The sequence below is a fragment of the Oncorhynchus keta genome, chromosome 33 (assembly GCF_023373465.1).
Source record: "Oncorhynchus keta strain PuntledgeMale-10-30-2019 chromosome 33, Oket_V2, whole genome shotgun sequence".
In the NCBI taxonomy this organism is placed as follows: Eukaryota; Metazoa; Chordata; class Actinopteri; order Salmoniformes; family Salmonidae; genus Oncorhynchus; species Oncorhynchus keta.
The window spans coordinates 21,966,236-21,987,486 of NC_068453.1; the positions used below are offsets into that span (position 1 = coordinate 21,966,236).

The 21,251-nt window shown below is 43.0% G+C and overlaps 1 protein-coding gene across 1 annotated transcript in view; it reads left to right on the forward strand.

Moving 5' to 3' along the window:
* Window positions 1–21,251, forward strand: part of LOC118365991 (muscarinic acetylcholine receptor M2-like) — a 77,566-nt gene that overhangs the window by 45,103 nt on the left and 11,212 nt on the right. The window lies entirely within an intron of this gene.

Below are 21,251 nucleotides of genomic sequence, written 5' to 3' on the forward strand. Positions count from 1 at the left end.
CTGATATAATATATATATATATATATATATATATATATATATATATATATATATATATATATATATATTGCGGTTCATTTCCTGTACACTGCAGATTTGGGCCTGTGACCCAAGACAATACTCCAATCTAAGTGTAAAACATGCATATTGAAAATCTGGGTAATATGTTAAGGGAATTTTTATCAATAATGACTAATTATGTATACATTTCAATCAGGGCTGACTAATCAGAATACTATTATGTTACTGTATATGTACAAATTTTATTTTTAATCCTAGTACTGAATATAATGTGTATAAATATAATCAAGAATTAGAACAATGACTGTCTGTTCCTTGGTAGAAATGAATGAACTATATCGCCAGACTGGCTAGAATGCTTATCTACACAGGTGGGCCTTGGCTCGGTCGTAAATTATCTAAATTAGGATAGACGATGTGGGAAGGCTTGAGAACTATACAGCCTTTGTACCAGTGTCAAGAAGAGACGGGACAGTTCGAAAACTAATGATGTCATTTTCAGTTTATAACCTGTGGTAAACTGTATCATTTTCAGTACTCTCGAGAATAAACGCTGCTGGTTGATTTTTGAGACTGGTCTCTGTCCATTTTATGCAAATAAGAGTCTTACAAATTCTTAGGAATTGACAGAGTGTTTCATTTTAATTGGGTATTAAAACATAGAGGAATATAATTCCTGTAACAGTAATACATTTGACCTTTTCCTTTTAGATAACACAATGGTTGTAAAATGCAATAGTTTCATGTAAAACGTGTATACTGGCTTGATATCCATTCTTTTTCCCTTTCCAACCCAGTCACATATGATAAGGAAGCAGTGTACCAATGCCAAACTTGGGGCAGGGAACTGTCCAGCTGGACAGTTGCCTGGTAGAGGCCAACTCCCTCTCTCCCATTTCCCACGCATAGCACCGAGCTCTTAGCACCAGTTTATCAAACCAACCACAGCATGAAAGTGTGACGACGGGACACTGGCAGATTAAAACCACACTCCGCTCCATCACTGCCAGAATAAATGAATAACTGAGTATAATAATATATATGATAATACTCATAACACCGGGTCACAGCCAGATGGAATAATCAAATTTCCTTACCTCACCCAAACAAACAATATTTCTTCCCCCGACACTGCCCTTCTAATTTCTAATTTTTGTCCCATTTTGTCCCAGCCAAGGTGCGCCCAGTGTGTTAGACCATGATATTATCCATTTGTAACACTAACATTATGCCAGATCTGAAAGACTGCACTCACCCCGATTCCTGACACTTGATAAGCATTTGTATTGGCTGGCTCCTGTCAACAATCTACTATTGAATGTTTCTCATACCTCTGTCATCTACGCCTGATGAGCCTAAACTCACCTCCCTTCACGGCCAAAACACCCCCCACAATTACTGTTTGCTGTCAAGCCAATACAGCAATTGCTTTCATCCTTAAGATAAGAGGGGAATGTGAAATCAACGGCAGCCAAGACGAACCCCCACCTTTAACCTGCGCTTTGTTAGCCGTCTTCATTTGGAAATGATCAGATCAATAGGCCACCTAAGAGTTGGCTGCTCAGCCTTCCTCATCACATCGGTGCTGAACAGATTCAACACAGTCAGTCTCTTACACTAGGCCCAATCATACAGCTACAGCCTGATGCTAATCTGCTAATGGGGACGAAGGCTCAGAGAGAGAGAGAGAGCCCTTATTAGGCTGATTAATCAGACCTCAAATGGGATTTCCTAATCAGATTATGAGAAAGCACAGTTAGCTAACCGGGGAGACGGATCGGCTAAAAGAGAGGGAGAGTGAAAAAAAGTGCGGGGTTTATAAATTATTTATTTATTTGGACTTTTTTTTAACTTTGATTTAACTATAAAGTCAGTTAAGAACAAATTTTCATTTACAATGACAGCTGTCGTGGAAATTTCCTTTATTTACCAAATCATGGGAGCAAACCACACACACAAGTCAGAGTTAGTTATCAAAGTCCATCTTTAATTATATGAGCTCTATCACAATCCTGTGACTCTCAGGTAATTCAGTGTCTCTCAGTGAATTCTCTGAGAGCCCCTTCTGCATTGCAACTGCGATCCTTTAATAGCAAAGAACACACATAGTCAGACAGCATAGACATAATAAATCGTTCAGCTTTGTCTCCTTACTCAAACCCTAGAACCATAAACCAATCCTCCATATCAACAGGCATATATCAAATTGTAATTTAGATACAACCAATTCTAAATACAACCAATCCTGGACAAACTAACGGAGAGGAGAATGATTGCTATAGGTTAAGATAGGGACAACATTAGAGGGAGCATAGAATGATTCCAGACACTGCCACCCTCCTTTCCCTGCTGGGAAAAGTAGGGTGTGACTCCACACAGACACAGTGGAGCAAAATATATGTTTACACATGATGACACTTTGACCTCTCCCCTCTCTGCGGCCCATGCAACTTCGTCTTGACATAGAACAGATAACTGCAACCTCGCCACAGTATTATACAAAAATACCATTCTGATGAGAAGTAACTTACAAACATATGATGAATATAAAACATGTTACATATGTTACCAACAAATTCTGATTATTTCCACAACACGGCCTACAACGAGGTAAAATGCTTCCTGCGGGGACGGGGGCTGGGATAAAAAATAACACAAGACAACAACACAGCATGGGTGCAACACAACATGAAAACAACACAGTAGCAACACAACATGGTAGCAGCACACAACATGGTACAAACATTATTGGGCACAGACAACAGCACAAAGGGCAAGAAGGTAGATACAACAAGACATCACGCGAAGCAGCCACAGCTGTCAGTAAAAGTGTCCATGATTGAGTCTTAGAATGTAGAGGTGGAGATAAAACTGTCCAGTTTGAGTGTTTTTTGCAGCTTGTTCCAGTCGCTAGGTGGAGCGAACTGAAAAGACGAGCGACCCAGGGATGTCAAATCAAAAGCACATTACATACATAGGAGAGGTTAGAGTTTTTACCAGGACTTATCATACATAGGAGAGGTTAGAGTTTTTACCAGGACTTATCATACATAGGAGAGGCTAGGGTTTTTACCAGGACTTATCATACATAGGAGAGGTTAGGGTTTTTACCAGGACTTATCATACATAGGAGAGGTTAGGGTTTTTACCAGGACTTATCATACATAGGAGAGGTTAGGGTTTTTACCAGGACTTATCATACATAGGAGAGGTTAGAGTTTTTACCAGGACTTATCATACATAGGAGAGGTTAGGGTTTTTACCAGGACTTATCATACATAGGAGAGGTTAGGGTTTTTACCAGGACTTATCATACATAGGAGAGGTTAGAGTTTTTACCAGGACTTATCATACATAGGAGAGGTTAGAGTTTTTACCAGGACGTATCATACATAGGAGAGGTTAGGGTTTTTACCAGGACTTATCATACATAGGAGAGGTTAGAGTTTTTACCAGGACTTATCATACATAGGAGAGGTTAGAGTTTTTACCAGGACTTATCATACATAGGAGAGGTTAGGGTTTTTACCAGGACTTATCATACATAGGAGAGGTTAGAGTTTTTACCAGGACTTATCATACATAGGAGAGGTTAGGGTTTTTACCAGGACTTATCATACATAGGAGAGGTTAGAGTTTTTACCAGGACTTATCATACATAGGAGAGGTTAGAGTTTTTACCAGGACTTATCATACATAGGAGAGGTTAGAGTTTTTACCAGGACTTATCATACATAGGAGAGGTTAGGGTTTTTACCAGGACTTATCATACATAGGAGAGGTTAGGGTTTTTACCAGGACTTATCATACATAGGAGAGGTTAGAGTTTTTACCAGGACTTATCATACATAGGAGAGGTTAGAGTTTTTACCAGGACTTATCATACATAGGAGAGGTTAGGGTTTTTACCAGGACTTATCATACATAGGAGAGGTTAGAGTTTTTACCAGGACTTATCATACATAGGAGAGGTTAGAGTTTTTACCAGGACTTATCATACATAGGAGAGGTTAGAGTTTTTACCAGGACTTATCATACATAGGAGATGATTAATTGCTGAATTGAGGCACTGTGCTGATGAGCAAGATCTCTCTTGCTGGACAACCTCCTCATACGTATATCCAGTACATGGGGAAATTTATGGTGCAGCAGGTAGCCTAGTGGTTAGCGTGTTGGACTAGTAACCGAAAGGTTGCAAGATCAAATCCTTGAGCTGACAAGGTAAAAATCTGTCGTCCTGTGGCAGTTAACCCACTGTTCCTAGGCCGTCATTGAAAATAAGAATTTATTCTTAACTGACTTGCCAGGTCAAATGAACAAATCTTGTCATTTTTCACAGGCAATGCTGACAGCACCCGTGTCTAACTGGGCTTAATTCTACTATCAGCATGTTTCTACACCTCACAGTCCCTCAGGGGGCTATGATGACTAGGGAACGGACCGGAGTCATACATGTAGATGTACATGGCTGTCGACACCATACACTTTATATGTACATAGTTAACCTTACCTCATAGTTTCACATTGAGTGGAACACATTACAAGAGAGGAGTTTGAGGCCTAACTCCTAAAATGTTGCAGCTGCCAAGCATTCATAATGCATAAACAAACAGAAATCCATGTTTCCCTCTGCGAGGGGATCTGCATTGAGTAAAAACCAAACTTCCTGGAAATAAGTAGCTGGTGGCAGAAGCTACACTTCATTTGGCACAGCTCAACAGGGGACAAGGAGAAATCACGCTGAGACATGATGAGAGAATAAACAAACCAATCAAAAGCTCTAAAGCAAACCAACACAACCAAGGGAGCATTTTAAAGAATGCTAAATATCCATTACTCACATCAAAATAAATATCTGTACTTGTTTAATCTGCTCTTTTTTATTGGGGAGACATTTAATTCTTGGAGATGAGCAGGAATACCTGGAGTGCTGTGGTTGAAACCGGTGAATCTAAAAGTTGAAGATAAGCAGGAATACCTGGAGTGCTGTGGTTGAAACCGGTGAATCTAAAAGTTGAAGATAAGCAGGAATACCTGGAGTGCTGTGATTGAAACCGGTGAATCTAAAAGTTGGAGATGAGCAGGAATACCTGGAGTGCTGTGGTTGAAACCGGTGAATCTAAAAGTTGAAGATAAGCAGGAATACCTGGAGTGCTGTGGTTGAAACCGGTGAATCTAAAAGTTGAAGATAAGCAGGAATACCTGGAGTGCTGTGGTTGAAACCGGTGAATCTAAAAGTTGAAGATAAGCAGGAATACCTGGAGTGCTGTGGTTGAAACCGGTGAATCTAAAAGTTGGAGATGAGCAGGAATACCTGGAGTGCTGTGGTTGAAACCGGTGAATCTAAAAGTTGAAGATAAGCAGGAATACCTGGAGTGCTGTGGTTGAAACCGGTGAATCTAAAAGTTGGAGATGAGCAGGAATACCTGGAGTGCTGTGGTTGAAACCCGTGAATCTAAAAGTTGAAGATAAGCAGGAATACCTGGAGTGCTGTGATTGAAACCAGTGAATCTAAAAGTTGAAGATAAGCAGGAATACCTGGAGTGCTGTGGTTGAAACCGGTGAATCTAAAAGTTGAAGATAAGCAGGAATACCTGGAGTGCTGTGGTTGAAACCGGTGAATCTAAAAGTTGAAGATAAGCAGGAATACCTGGAGTGCTGTGATTGAAACCAGTGAATCTAAAAGTTGAAGATAAGCAGGAATACCTGGAGTGCTGTGGTTGAAACCGGTGAATCTAAAAGTTGAAGATAAGCAGGAATACCTGGAGTGCTGTGGTTGAAACCGGTGAATCTAAAAGTTGAAGATAAGCAGGAATACCTGGAGTGCTGTGGTTGAAACCGGTGAATCTAAAAGTTGAAGGATTTCAACAGGTGCCTTAGTTTAGCATTGAGGTAAACAGGAAGCAATGAATCTCACAACTGCCCAGAATAGAGAGCAGTGTGTTTCCCCTTTGGCCCATTGAGGTTCTCAGCAGGAGTCATTCCTAGTGTAATGTGTGACTTTTAGCTTAAACGATGAACACACATTGTTAAAATGGTGGCGCAGGGGTTACGGGCGCTGTACTGCAGCGCCAGCTTTGCCACCAGAGACTATGGGTTTGCGCCCAAGCTCTGTCTGTGGAGCGATGCACAATTGTCCTAGCGTCGTCCGGGTTAGGGAGGGTTTGGCCGGTAGGGAAATCCTTGTCTCATCGTGAATCAGTGACTCCTGTGGCGGGCCGGGTGCAGTGGACGCTAACCAAGGTTGCCAGGTGCACTGTGTTTACTCTGACACGTTGTTGCGGCTGGCTTCCGGGTTGGATGGTGCTGTGTTAAGAAGCAGTGCGGCTTGGTTGGGTTGTGTATCGGAGGACGCATGACTTTCAACCTTCGTCTCTCCCGAGCCCGTACGGGAGTTGTAGCGATGAGATGAGATAGTAGCTACTAAAAACAATTAGATATCATGAAATTGGGGTAAAATAAAAATGGTGCTGGAACTGACCCTGTGTATAGGATGCTTACTTACTTTATTGGGTTCTTATTTCTTATTTGTATATCTTGTGTTTTTGTTCTACCTTGTTATTTTTAGTATTACATTGTTATTGACTACTGCATTGTTGAGTTTAGAGCAGTGGTCACTAACCTTTTCTGAGTCAAGATCACTTTCTGAGTCAAAATGCAAGCATATGCAACATTAAACAATTAAAAACAGTTCTGGAGCAATGAGGTTTGTGCAGTACATTATCACTGCATATTGGCTAAGCTTGGATTACCCTGCCAATATTGTTCTTCTCAGACCATTTTGAAACTGTATTTCAAAACTGTAGGTATATGATCACCCTGGTAATAGAGTGTGTGTGGTATTACTTGTGAGGCACAGCTGAGTGAGCATAACAATGTGCTTCTTTTTTTACTGGACTGATGGCCTGCATCTGATGGGTCCATCTGAGGAATGGAGGGAGCAGCAGTGAGGCTGCCTCTCACCAGACTTACCGTCCCTCCTCTCTCCCGCCCTCCCCTGAGAGAAGGGGACACAGTCTTCCAGCTGATGACGAAACTTAAGTCACACTATTACTTCTGCTTCATGCACCAATTCATGTTGTTACTCCTATGACCAGAGAAAGTGAACTGTTCTTCGTATGTAAAAAGACTCAAGGCACTAATAATAACAACCCGAGCTTATCGAAACACTTTGCTACTCATTCATTACAGCTGCAGTCATGGTTGTAGTGTGAGTGGAAGTAGGGAGAATGCCCATTTTATGGCTTATAAAAGTGCTGAACAAAATGTTGACAGTGCTGAATAACAACTTCAACATGAACCTACTCATAAAAATAGCAGTTCCTTTTCTGTATTCGTTGAGTCGCTCTCTAGTAATTGTTTTAAACGTTTTGAAGTCTCACATTATCAACTTAGCTGCCTTCCAGGCATCTTTTTACAGTCTATGGCTCGAGGAAACTGTGCAGACAAGGTGATATGAGCTATCTGATTGGCAAGTGGTAGGCCTATAGGTGCACTTGATTTGCTCAGTGGGCCTGCCGGGAAGGCGGAGTTCTACCTCCAGACACATGAAATGGTTGAAAATGGGAACACTTTGCCTTCCTGGAACTAGGGCTGCTGAATCAAATGCACCTACCATCAACACTGTGAATAGAATAAAACCAATAGGAATGCAAGGCTTTATCATTGGGTTTTTTACAGAAATATTTGGTGATCGACTGGTTGGTGACCACTGGGTTAGAGCTAGCAAAGAAAGGCATTTCACTGTACTTGTGCATGTGTCATTAAAACTTTAAACTTGAATGATGCATGTAATTTCTGATGTGTGACGCCTGTGTCGTTACGAGATATATACAGTGTACAGTATACACACAGCTATACCATATCAAATCCCCTACACTAAAAGTTCCAACTCATTTACCCGCACATGGTTCCAGTCTTTTTTGCTCCTTCCCTTTCAAACTAATCTGACCCGGTGAATGGTGGTGCCCTATAGCAGCATTGCAGAGCTATCTTTAGGTATACCCGCAAACACAGCTGCTTCTGTTAGGATGACATTTCAACTTGATAGAAGTGAAAAGGTTACTTACTTGGAAATCAAGGTTGCAGACTTCTTTCAGGCAAATGGCAGAGTTGGAACATTTTCTTCACTCCATTGATGGTCTAAGAAAGATAGAACTGTTAGTTGGGATATATTACAAGCACAAAAGCGCAAAATTGTGTTCCAAGAAGTACAGTGAGTAGGTGAACACTTCGAAATGCTTATAAAGTGCCTTTGAATTGCCCAGACAGTCTGACTGAAAAAAAATACACGTATTGCATTTCTTTGTTCCTTTTGAAGCTTTCCCGGTAACACTGTAACATGTTGCATTGCCGTGTTCCTTTTGAAGCTTTCCCGGTAACACTGTAACATGTTGCATTGCCGTGTTCCTTTTGATGCTTTCCCGGTAACACTGGAACATGTTGCATTGCCGTGTTCCTTTTGATGCTTTCGGTAACACTGGAACATGTTGCATTGCCGTGTTCCTTTTGATGCTTTCCGGTAACACTGGAACATGTTGCATTGCCGTGTTCCTTGGAACATGTTGCATTGCCGTGTTCCTTTTGATGCTTTCCCGGTAACACTGGAACATGTTGCATTGCCGTGTTCCTTTTGAAGCTTTCCCGGTAACACTGGAACATGTTGCATTGCCGTGTTCCTTTTGATGCTTTCCCGGTAACACTGGAACATGTTGCATTGCCGTGTTCCTTTTGAAGCTTTCCCGGTAACACTGGAACATGTTGCATTGCCGTGTTCCTTTTGATGCTTTCCGGTAACACTGGAACATGTTGCATTGCCGTGTTCCTTTTGATGCTTTCCCGGTAACACTGGAACATGTTGCATTGCCGTGTTCCTTTTGAAGCTTTCCCGGTAACACTGTAACATGTTGCATTGCCGTGTTCCTTTTGATGCTTTGCATTGCCCCGGTAACACTGGAACATGTTGCATTGCCGTGTTCCTTTTGAAGCTGTCCCGGTAACACTGGAACATGTTGCATTGCCGTGTTCCTTTTGAAGCTTTCCCGGTAACACTGGAACATGTTGCATTGCCGTGTTCCTTTTGAAGCTTTCCCGGTAACACTGGAACATGTTGCATTGCCGTGTTCCTTTTGAAGCTTTCCCGGTAACACTGTAACATGTTGCATTGCCGTGTTCCTTTTGATGCTTTCCCGGTAACACTGTAACATGTTGCATTGCCGTGTTCCTTTTGATGCTTTCCCGGTAACACTGGAACATGTTGCATTGCCGTGTTCCTTTTGATGCTTTCCCGGTAACACTGTAACATGTTGCATTGCCGTGTTCCTTTTGAAGCTTTCCCGGTAACACTGGAACATGTTGCATTGCCGTGTTCCTTTTGAAGCTTTCCCGGTAACACTGGAACATGTTGCATTGCCGTGTTCCTTTTGAAGCTTTCCCGGTAACACTGGAACATGTTGCATTGCCGTGTTCCTTTTGATGCTTTCCCGGTAACACTGGAACATGTTGCATTGCCGTGTTCCTTTTGATGCTTTCCCGGTAACACTGGAACATGTTGCATTGCCGTGTTCCTTTTGAAGCTTTCCCGGTAACACTGGAACATGTTGCATTGCCGTGTTCCTTTTGATGCTTTCCCGGTAACACTGGAACATGTTGCATTGCCGTGTTCCTTTTGATGCTTTCCTTTTGAAGCCGGTAACACTGGAACATGTTGCATTGCCGTGTTCCTTTTGAAGCTTTCCCGGTAACACTGGAACATGTTGCATTGCCGTGTTCCTTTTGATGCTTTCCCGGTAACACTGGAACATGTTGCATTGCCGTGTTCCTTTTGAAGCTTTCCCGGTAACACTGGAACATGTTGCATTGCCGTGTTCCTTTTGATGCTTTCCCGGTAACACTGGAACATGTTGCATTGCCGTGTTCCTTTTGATGCTTTCCCGGTAACACTGGAACATGTTGCATTGCCGTGTTCCTTTTGAAGCTTTCCCGGTAACACTGGAACATGTTGCATTGCCGTGTTCCTTTTGAAGCTTTCCCGGTAACACTGTAACATGTTGCATTGCCGTGTTCCTTTTGATGCTTTCCCGGTAACACTGGAACATGTTGCATTGCCGTGTTCCTTTTGAAGCTTTCCCGGTAACACTGTAACATGTTGCATTGCCGTGTTCCTTTTGAAGCTTTCCCGGTAACACTGTAACATGTTGCATTGCCGTGTTCCTTTTGATGCTTTCCCGGTAACACTGGAACATGTTGCATTGCCGTGTTCCTTTTGAAGCTTTCCCGGTAACACTGGAACATGTTGCATTGCCGTGTTCCTTTTGAAGCTTTCCCGGTAACACTGGAACATGTTGCATTGCCGTGTTCCTTTTGAAGCTTTCCCGGTAACACTGTAACATGTTGCATTGCCGTGTTCCTTTTGATGCTTTCCCGGTAACACTGGAACATGTTGCATTGCCGTGTTCCTTTTGATGCTTTCCCGGTAACACTGGAACATGTTGCATTGCCGTGTTCCTTTTGAAGCTTTCCCGGTAACACTGGAACATGTTGCATTGCCGTGTTCCTTTTGAAGCTTTCCGGTAACACTGGAACATGTTGCATTGCCGTGTTCCTTTTGATGCTTTCCGGTAACACTGGAACATGTTGCATTGCCGTGTTCCTTTGATGCTTTCCGGTAACACTGTAACATGTTGCATTGCCGTGTTCCTTTTGAAGCTGTCCCGGTAACACTGGAACATGTTGCATTGCCGTGTTCCTTTTGAAGCTTTCCCGGTAACACTGTAACATGTTGCATTGCCGTGTTCCTTTTGAAGCTTTCCCGGTAACACTGGAACATGTTGCATTGCCGTGTTCCTTTTGATGCTTTCCCGGTAACACTGGAACATGTTGCATTGCCGTGTTCCTTTTGAAGCTTTCCCGGTAACACTGTAACATGTTGCATTGCCGTGTTCCTTTTGAAGCTTTCCCGGTAACACTGTAACATGTTGCATTGCCGTGTTCCTTTTGAAGCTTTCCCGGTAACACTGTAACATGTTGCATTGCCGTGTTCCTTTTGATGCTTTCCCGGTAACACTGGAACATGTTGCATTGCCGTGTTCCTTTTGAAGCTTTCCGGTAACACTGTAACATGTTGCATTGCCGTGTTCCTTTTGAAGCTTTCCCGGTAACACTGTAACATGTTGCATTGCCGTGTTCCTTTGATGCTTTCCCGGTAACACTGTAACATGTTGCATTGCCGTGTTCCTTTTGATGCTTTCCCGGTAACACTGGAACATGTTGCATTGCCGTGTTCCTTTTGATGCTTTCCCGGTAACACTGGAACATGTTGCATTGCCGTGTTCCTTTTGAAGCTTTCCCGGTAACACTGTAACATGTTGCATTGCCGTGTTCCTTTTGAAGCTTTCCCGGTAACACTGGAACATGTTGCATTGCCGTGTTCCTTTTGAAGCTTTCCCGGTAACACTGTAACATGTTGCATTGCCGTGTTCCTTTTGATGCTTTCCCGGTAACACTGGAACATGTTGCATTGCCGTGTTCCTTTTGATGCTTTCCCGGTAACACTGGAACATGTTGCATTGCCGTGTTCCTTTTGATGCTTTCCCGGTAACACTGGAACATGTTGCATTGCCGTGTTCCTTTTGATGCTTTCCCGGTAACACTGGAACATGTTGCATTGCCGTGTTCCTTTTGATGCTTTCCCGGTAACACTGTAACATGTTGCATTGCCGTGTTCCTTTTGATGCTTTCCCGGTAACACTGGAACATGTTGCATTGCCGTGTTCCTTTTGATGCTTTCCCAGTAAACACTGTAACATGTTGCATTGCCGTGTTCCTTTTGATGCTTTCCCGGTAACACTGGAACATGTTGCATTGCCGTGTTCCTTTTGATGCTTTCCCGGTAACACTGGAACATGTTGCATTGCCGTGTTCCTTTTGAAGCTTTCCCAGTAACACTGTAACATGTTGCATTGCCGTGTTCCTTTTGATGCTTTCCCGGTAACACTGGAACATGTTGCATTGCCGTGTTCCTTTTGAAGCTTTCGGTAACACTGGAACATGTTGCATTGCCGTGTTCCTTTTGATGCTTTCCCAGTAACACTGGAACATGTTGCATTGCCGTGTTCCTTTTGATGCTTTCCCAGTAACACTGGAACATGTTGCATTGCCGTGTTCCTTTTGATGCTTTCCCAGTAACACTGGAACATGTTGCATTGCCGTGTTCCTTTTGATGCTTTCCCAGTAACACTGGAACATGTTGCATTGCCGTGTTCCTTTTGAAGCTTTCCCAGTAAACACTGTAACATATTGCATGGCTTTGTTCCTTTTGATGCTTTCCCAGTAAACTCTGGAACATCTAACAGCTAGCGTTCCTGGGGAGAGCACATGTTACTAACATAAAGGAAACAAGATGAACTCATTTTTAAAAGGGTCATTTTCATATTTTTTGCATGTGAAGGAAGTGCTGCTATACTGTAAACACTTATATACATTACCGAATGTATTGTACAATAATAGATCATCTACCATCATACTATGTAAGAAAACTACTAAAATCATGTTTTTTCTAACAGACATATTAGGGATGTTAGACTACAGATAAAATGGAAGTACCTCACAGTTTAGCTTGTCAACTTTTCTCTGTGTTTGACTGATTCACCATCATTACACTGGTCAGTTGGCCTTGCCACCAATGGCTGAGACAGAAGTGAATTTAATCTCAAGAGACAAGGCCTTTTTCATTCTGGTCAATTATCATTTTTCAAAACCACAGCAATTTCTCTGTGAAGGATGGATCCTCATCTGGCTTTTGCAGAAAGGGCTGCATGCATTTGAATTAATCCGAATCTATTATCTCCCCACCGGAGTAATAGGTCAATTGTGTTCAAAGCTTAAAAGTTAGAGAAAGAGAATTCTGCCTCTCATTTTTCATCACTTGTGTTACCATGTTCAAAAGGGGCTACTGGCCTTTGTGAGGCTATGAGGTACTTCTATTGTCACATAAAACAGCTTTTAACGTCTATCATTTATAGGTCTCTACCGATCACGTACTGTAGCCGCAGTTGAGACTGACTAATACGACAATGCAGCCTCCATTTTCCTCAGAGCTCATTTAGCTTGGAAAATGCCACATCATTTTCACAGCTCCATCTCAGAAAACAAGATCCAGCTCTTCTCCCCCCGTGGATCCACCATTTCTCTTAATGTCCAACCTTTTGCTTGCACTGTCTCGTTTCTTAGACTTTGATCAATATCAGTTTGTAATGTCTGTTGTTTACCCTATCTTGACTGGATGTTTGCCAATGAATCCCCCCCCCCCTCTCTCTCTTCTGCTCATCCTCTTACAAAGGACAATTGGCAGAAGCATTACAGACTAACAGTGAAAGATAGAGAGAGCAAGAGAGCTGAGGGAGGCTAACTTTGCGGCCGAGACCTTGTGTCTTCAAATTGCCAAAGCGCTGCATCATAAGTTCTTGTTGCGTCCACATTCCTAATGAATGAGGCTGATTTTGTTCTGGCTTCACGGCTTATTGGTTTGTCCGTCCCTGTTGAAGAACTGTTTGCTTGTGGTCCCATGAAAACCTAAGACAAGACTATATCGACTTCATAAATACAGAGGCTGATCTTCCTCAGCCGAAAGTCCCTTGATCGTACTGCTTACCTGACTCAATTATAGGATTTGCTCATACATCTCTGTTGCACTTCTTCCCCTGTGGCCGTTCATGTTTGAAAAGCAAACTATGTGATCATTGTCTAAGAAATCGGTCACTATTAGTAAACTCTGTGAACATCATTTAACGAAGCAGTAACCGTTTTGGACAGCTATTCCTGCATTCCTCTCTGTAATGCAAATGAGTTGAGCGAAAAGTGGGAAACTTAAGTGCTTAATATACAGCATGATTCATTTATGACAGTGCCTGTGAAATATATAGCGGGGCTTTCGAGACTGAGAGCTAATTGGAGTTTGTTTTTGAGCAATTTTGAGAGGCTTGTTCTGACATTGTCAATGAGTATTAGGACATTCATATCCATCTTTTTGAGAGGACTTGATCAAGAATACCTGGTATTGGTGAAAATATGTAACCATTGTCTAAAGTGTAATAATGTTGGGTCCAATAGAGCAAAAGTAATAAACAATGTTGAGTGACTGGTGGAAGCTGATTTAACACACTATGCAGGCGTGTTTAAGGTCAGGAGAGCAGACAATGTGAGAAATCCCAGGCTCTGAGCTACCGTGTGAATTCCATCTTCTTTTTGACTCTGTGCTAATAGCAGCATGCGTGGTGGGGTTATATACAACCTGTCATGTATTCATCTATACTGAGGCTTTTGCATTGGGAGGGGAATGAGAGGTAATGACAGTAAGATGAAGCAGAGATAAGACCTACCTAAGTGATTTCTGTCACGATCACCCTTCTCTGCTCCCACCTGTCCTGACATCGCCTCTCAAAGTCTTAGTGTCTGTTTGCTGTGCATTGAGAATCTGATGCTTGGATCAAGGTTGTATTCCATGGATTAGCAACCGTCAGCCTGTTTCATTTCCAGTCACACATCACAGGGCTTTGGGCTGGAGATTACTGCAAGGGAATGTTGTCACCCACTTGTCTGGCATGTTGCACATTTTGTTCCTCCCTTATCTGACACAGTTGAAGTTGTCTCTTTACAAGTGTTAGACAGATTCTACTGCAGGTTAATGACCACAGAGAACCTTCATACATCAATGATTCTTGAACCGCAATTCCCACAAGCCACTGAGGAAGCTAGACAAGTTGCAAGTATGTGTCCTGGATTGTACCTGGCGGTAACAAAATGAGTCAAGCTACAGAACAAAAGGTGGGGTTCAGAGACAGCTTGACACTGCTGAAAAACAGCCAAGTAATGTGAACAGGGTGGTATGGTTCTAGGTGTTCCCTTTAACTATAGCACATTTCCCCTAGACCTATTCCTATGTGTTATACATCTATTCTATCTGACCTGTGCAAACGGGAGCGGCCAGGAAAGCAGGCAAGAACATTCAGGTGAATGGAACAACCTGCTCAAGGACGATGTAGCTTGGCTTCGTCATCAAGCTCTGCGTCAAAGGAGAAAGGTAGAGGAAGAGGCTGAAAATACAAAAACAATGAAGTGGAACAAATCCAACAGGCCCATGTTTTATCTCCTTCCTTTCGTCTGCCTTTCCTTCCACTCCCACTATCTTCCTCCATCTTAATGAGCAGCAGAACTTTCCATCTACGGAGAGTGCAGGAGCAATACATCACAAGCAGGACACAGAGGGGGGACGGGGAGAGGACGGGAGCGTGGTGACGGCGATGCTGGCAGAACACTATACAGGGCAATTAAGATTGAGTAGACAGCCACGCTGATTCACAGAGAAGGAGTGAGAGTGACATCATGGCAAGGAGAATGACACAGGCGTCCTGTGTTCTCTTTGAAGAGGAAGCCTATATTTGAGAAAAAAGTTTTAATGATTTATATCTATGGTGTGAATTTAAATGATTGCTGTTACTCTATTCAGCTTACAAGGTTAAGATTCCATGTGTGATTGAAGTAGGATAAACTCCATTATACTGATTATGTACGGTGCATTCAGAAAGTATTCAGACCCCTTGGCTTTTCCCACATTTTGTTACGTTACAGCCTTATTCTAAAATGGGTAAAATTGTCTTTTCCCTCATCAATCTACACACAATACCACAAAAACTGGATTTCAGAAATGTTTGCAAATGTATTAAACATAAAAACTGAAATATCACATTTACATAACAATTGAGACCCTTAACTCAGTACTTTCTGAAGCATCTTTGGCAGTGATTACAGCCTTGAGTCTTCTTGGGTATGACGCTACAAGCTTGGCACAACAGTATTTCGGGAGTTTCTCCCATTCTTCTCTACAGAATTCTCAATCTCTGTCAGGTTGGATGGGGAGAGTTGCTGCACAGCTATTTTCAGGTCTCTCCAGAGATGTTAGATCGGATTCAAGTCCGCGGTCTGGCTGGGCCACTCAAGGACATTCAGAGACTTGTCACAAAGCCACTCCTGTGTTGTCTTGGCTGTGTGCTTAGGGTCGTTGTCCTGTTGGATGATGAACCTTCGCCCCAGTCTGAGGTCTTGAGTCCTCTAGAGCAGGTTTCTATCGAGGATCTCTCTATACTTTGCTCCGTTCATCTTTCCCTCAATCCTGACTAGTCTCCCAGTACATGCTGCTGAAAAACATCCCCACAACATGATGCTGCCACCACCATGCTTCACCGTAGAGATCGTGCCAGGTTTCCTCCAGATGTGACGCTTGGCATTCAGGCCAAAGAGTTCAACCTTGGTTTCATCAGACCAGAGAATCGTGGTTCTCATGGTGTGAGAGTCCTTTAGGTGCCTTTTGTCAAACTCCAAGAGGGCTGTCAAGTTGCCTTTAACCGAGGAGTGACTTCCGTCTGGCCACTCTACCATAAAGGCCTGATTTGGTGGAGGGCTGCAGAGATGGTTATCCTCCTGGAAGGTTCTCCCATCTCCACAGAGGAACTTTGGAGCTCCATCCGGTTCTTGGTTACCTCCTTGAACGAGGCCCTTCTCCCCCGATTGCTCAGCTTGGCCGGCGGCCAACGCTAGGAAGGGTCTTGGTGGTTCCAAACTTCTTCCATTTAAGAATGGAAAGGAAAGTTAGTCAGTTGTATAACTGAATGCATTCAACTGAAATGTGTCTTCCTCATTTAACCCAACCCCTCTGAATCAGAGAGGTGCGGGGGGCTGCCTTAATCGACATCCACGTCTTCCTCATTTAACCCAACCCCTCTGAATCAGAGAGGTGCGGGGGTCTGCCTTAATCGACATCCACGTCTTCCTCATTTAACCCAACCCCTCTGAATCAGAGAGGTGCGGGGGGCTGCCTTAATCGACATCCACGTCTTCCTCATTTAACCCAACCCCTCTGAATCAGAGAGGTGCGGGGGGCTGCCTTAATCGACATCCACGTCTTCCTCATTTAACCCAACCCCTCTGAATCAGAGAGTTGCGGGGGGCTGCCTTAATCGACATCCACGTCTTCCTCATTTAACCCAACCCCTCTGAATCAGAGAGGTGCGGGGGGCTGCCATAATCGACATCCACGTCTTCCTCATTTAACCCAACCCCTCTGAATCAGAGAGTTGCGGGGGGCTGCCATAATCGACATCCACGTCTTCCTCATTTAACCCAACCCCTCTGAATCAGAGAGGTGCGGGGGGGCTGCCATAATCGACATCCACGTCTTCCTCATTTAACCCAACCCCTCTGAATCAGAGAGGTGTGGGGGGGCTGCCTTAATCGACATCCACGTCTTCGACGCCCGGGGATGATGGAGGCCTTTGTGTTCTTGGGGACCTTCAATGCTGCAGAAATGTGTGCCTCGACACAATCCTGTCTCTGAGCTCTATGGACAATTCCTTCAACCTCATGGCTTGGTTTTTGCTCTGACATGCACTGTCAATTGTGGGACCTTATATACGTGTGTGTGCCTTTCCAAATCTACAATCATGTTTCAACAGTCAAGTTGTAGAAACATCTCTAGGAGGATCAATGGAAACAGGATGCACCTGAGCTCAATTTCGAGTCTCATAGCAAAGGGTCTGAAAACATTTATGTTTTGAAAAACCTGTTTTAACTTTGCCATTATGGGGTGTTGTGTGTAGATTGATGAAGAAAAACATGTATTTAATCATTTTTAGAATAAGGCTGTGACGTACATATGATTTCTTTTAAGTCTGAATACTTTCAGAATGCACTGTATGTGTGAGAGGACTCTTGTGCTGTATGACAGTTAAATCATAGTACCTACCAGAAAGTTAACATCTAATTACACATTCTGGGAAAGACTGTGTCCCCTGAGTAACATGCTGAATCCGGTGTGCAATTCACTGTGCATTCTCAAATAACACTTGACTCATCCAATCACCGAGATGTCCTGGCAGTTCATATTTGCATAAACCTTAAAGTACTCCACGAGTCATGACTTTGGTATTTTGGTGCTGAGAGTAAAACCACTCAGACGAGGCATTTCGAATGGCCATAATCTACCAAAGGAAGCATTCCATCTTGACCTGAATGCATATCTCTTGTCCTTGTCTCTCCCATAAAGTCGATTGTGCATTGAGTCCTCCACATCCCACACATTATGGGACTGAACCATGCACTGTACAACAACTGACTGCACTTGTACGATAAGGGCTCATTACCCAAAGTCAATTGATGTCCTCAATGTAACACATTCAGAGAGAGAGAGAAAGAGATGAGCTAATGCAGTGAAAAGACAATGCACAGAATGAGACTGGAGTCGTTATAGATCCTCAAAACCACCATACTAACGATATCATACCAGTATTATCAACATTCAGCGACCAATATAAATACACATTTTGTTCACTCTTCCATTTCGCCAAATCATCACATCACAAAGTCCTTACGTACACTACATGACCAAAGGTATGCGGACACATACTCGTCGAACGTATCGTTCAAATATCATGGCCATTAATATATGATGATTCCCCCTTTGCTGTCACAACAGCCTCCACTCTTCTGGGAAGGCTTTCCACATTGTCTGCGGGGACTTGCTTCCATTCAGTCACAGGAGCATTAGTGATGTCGGGCACTGATGTTTGGCGATTAGGCCTGGCTCGCAGTCAGTGTTCCAATTCATCCCAAAGGTGTTTGAAGGGGTTAAGGTCAGGGCTCTGTGCAGGCCAGTCAAGTTCTTTCACACCAATCTCAACAAACCATTTCTGTATGGACGTCGCTTTGTGCACAGGGGCATTAAACAAGAAAAGGCCTTCTCCAAACTGTTGCCACAAATATTGGAAGCACAGAATCATCTAGAATGTCATTGTATGCTGTAGCGTTAAGATTTCCCTTCACTGGAACAGGGCAGAGTCACCTTTCCAACAAGTGACTTGTTGGAAAGGTGACATCTTATGACGGTGCCACGTTGAAAACGCTGAACTCTTCAGTGGCCATTCTACTGACAATGTTTGTCTATGGAGATTGCATTGCTGTGTGCTCGATTTTATACACCTTTCAGCAAAGGGTGTGGCTGAAATAGGCAACATACTTGTGTATATATAGTGTACTGTAGATCGCTCTATTCATAATCACTGAAGACATTGTCCATCGGATTGGAGGATGTGCTCCTTCACACCAGGTGTGATTCATTTCCATAATCTTATTACTGGACCAAATTGTTTCCATTAATTCCCTAATTCCATGTTGCTGTGGACAGCAGGAGAGTCCCCAAGCAGTATGGAACCAAAAAAAAGAAAACAAGGATAGCCACAGTGCCTGAAAAACCACAATGAGCCAGCGGCAGGCCCACTCATTGCCATGCATAGTATTGGACAGCAGGAGAGTCCCCCCTTGAACTTTGTGTCCCACTTGTTGTTGATTCTTCACAAAAAAATACAGTTTTATATCTTTTATGTTTGAAGCCTGAAATGTGGTAAAAGGTTGCAAAGTTCAAGGGGGCCGAATACTTTCGCAAGGCACTGTATTGTCATTCTCTACGGGAGCGTAGTACCTGGGAGATACGTTCAGCTGATGACAGTGGCCATGTAGAGCGTCACATTACCAAGTGTAACCCTGTAGTGATTCTGTTTTCCAGGAAACCTCGGTCTTCTCCAATGAGGCTGAACCCAGAAGAAATCCCTTACACTGAACCCAGCACTATATCTTGCTACGTGCCACAGCAGGATTTAGTTATCTTTCGATTCAAAAACGAATATCCTTTTTTTTGCCAGTCGTTAGCACTGCCGGGAAGAATACTGTAAATATAGTGACAAGCTGATGGGAAGTGTCTGTTTTTAGAGTGTTAGCCCATCAAGGTGTACCAGTGACAGTTACTATTGTGCACATTCTTTCCGTGCCATTACCCCCTCCCAAACATGATGCCTGTCCTGGCAGTTGTCGCCTACGGCACTCCAGCAGAGTGATGACCTGGCTGCCAGATGTTGCCGTTAATATGTCTGCCTGTTGATAATGAGCTATTTCAGGGGTGCCGCTACTGTCCTTTTAGCCCAGTGGAAAAAATGGCACATCTTTCTGCCAACAATGACACCTGGGACATTTTCCACAGAGGATGAGCCAAAACAAGATTTAACTAGAGGTAATAACTCTTACTTTCTGCCGTGTCAGAAGTCTTGCTGTGTTATGAAGTCTGAACATAGGCCTAATTTGACTGAAGTATCCCTGTTTGTACAGGTCTGTATTCTTTCAGTGCATAAACAATGGTTGTCCTAACCCCAAAAACATGGTATCTAGTTTAGATTTTATATGATCGCAAGATGACTGAAAATGCACCGAACTTCACCAATAAACAAAGAATGAAAAGACCGCTAATTACTGCTCATCTAACACAGGAAACGTCCAGCGTTTTTCAGTTGCAGGTAAATTATGAATGCAGTAACGATTAGTGAAAGGCAATATTGGTAGCATTTGGGTAAGTAGCGTGATTGTGTTTGTCTAGTGGCGGCAGTCACACGGGGACACTCAATGTGACTGGAGGAAATTGACTCATCTGCTTGAGGACTTAGTTTTTTTGTGTCATTAGAATTTGGGCTGTGTGCATCTTGGTTTTTCATAGCAATTTAGGCTAAGGGAATAGATTATATTTCTCTTGCCCTTCATCTGACAAAAACAACATTGCATATTCATACTGTCATACTGTGGTGATTTGCATAACTGGGTTAGGAAGGACAACATTAGTTAGTCCTATAGTTAGCTAATGCTTCATCTTCAGGAATGACCTATGAGTTGAACCTTTGAATTACATTGTCCAATATCTATTTTGTGACTTGCTATGTTGTTCCTGTATAAAGAGCTCCTCCTCTAATGCTATAAATCAGCACAGCCCTATTGGTGGTGTGGTCTGACAAGATGACAGAGGTCGTACATGACACTGTCATTTTTCACAGATGGCGTTGGAGACTGCTGTAGAAAACTAGCCAGAATATCAATAGGCAAATCTATGTGCATTCTCAGAGAGCCGTGCAGACAGGGGAGAGAAATAGAGGGCACCTTAAACTGACAGACCTGGTATAGGGGAAGTATCATTTGTGGTAAATCAGGATGAATGTAATTTCTAGGAAGTGGCATGTAAAGGTCAGATTGTGGGCTCTTCATCTTCTAAGGAATAGAGAGGGTTTATCTAAAGCAGGGGGTCAAACTCAACCCATAGAGAGCCTAGCGTCTGCTGGTTTTTGTTCTTTCCTTTCAATGAAGAC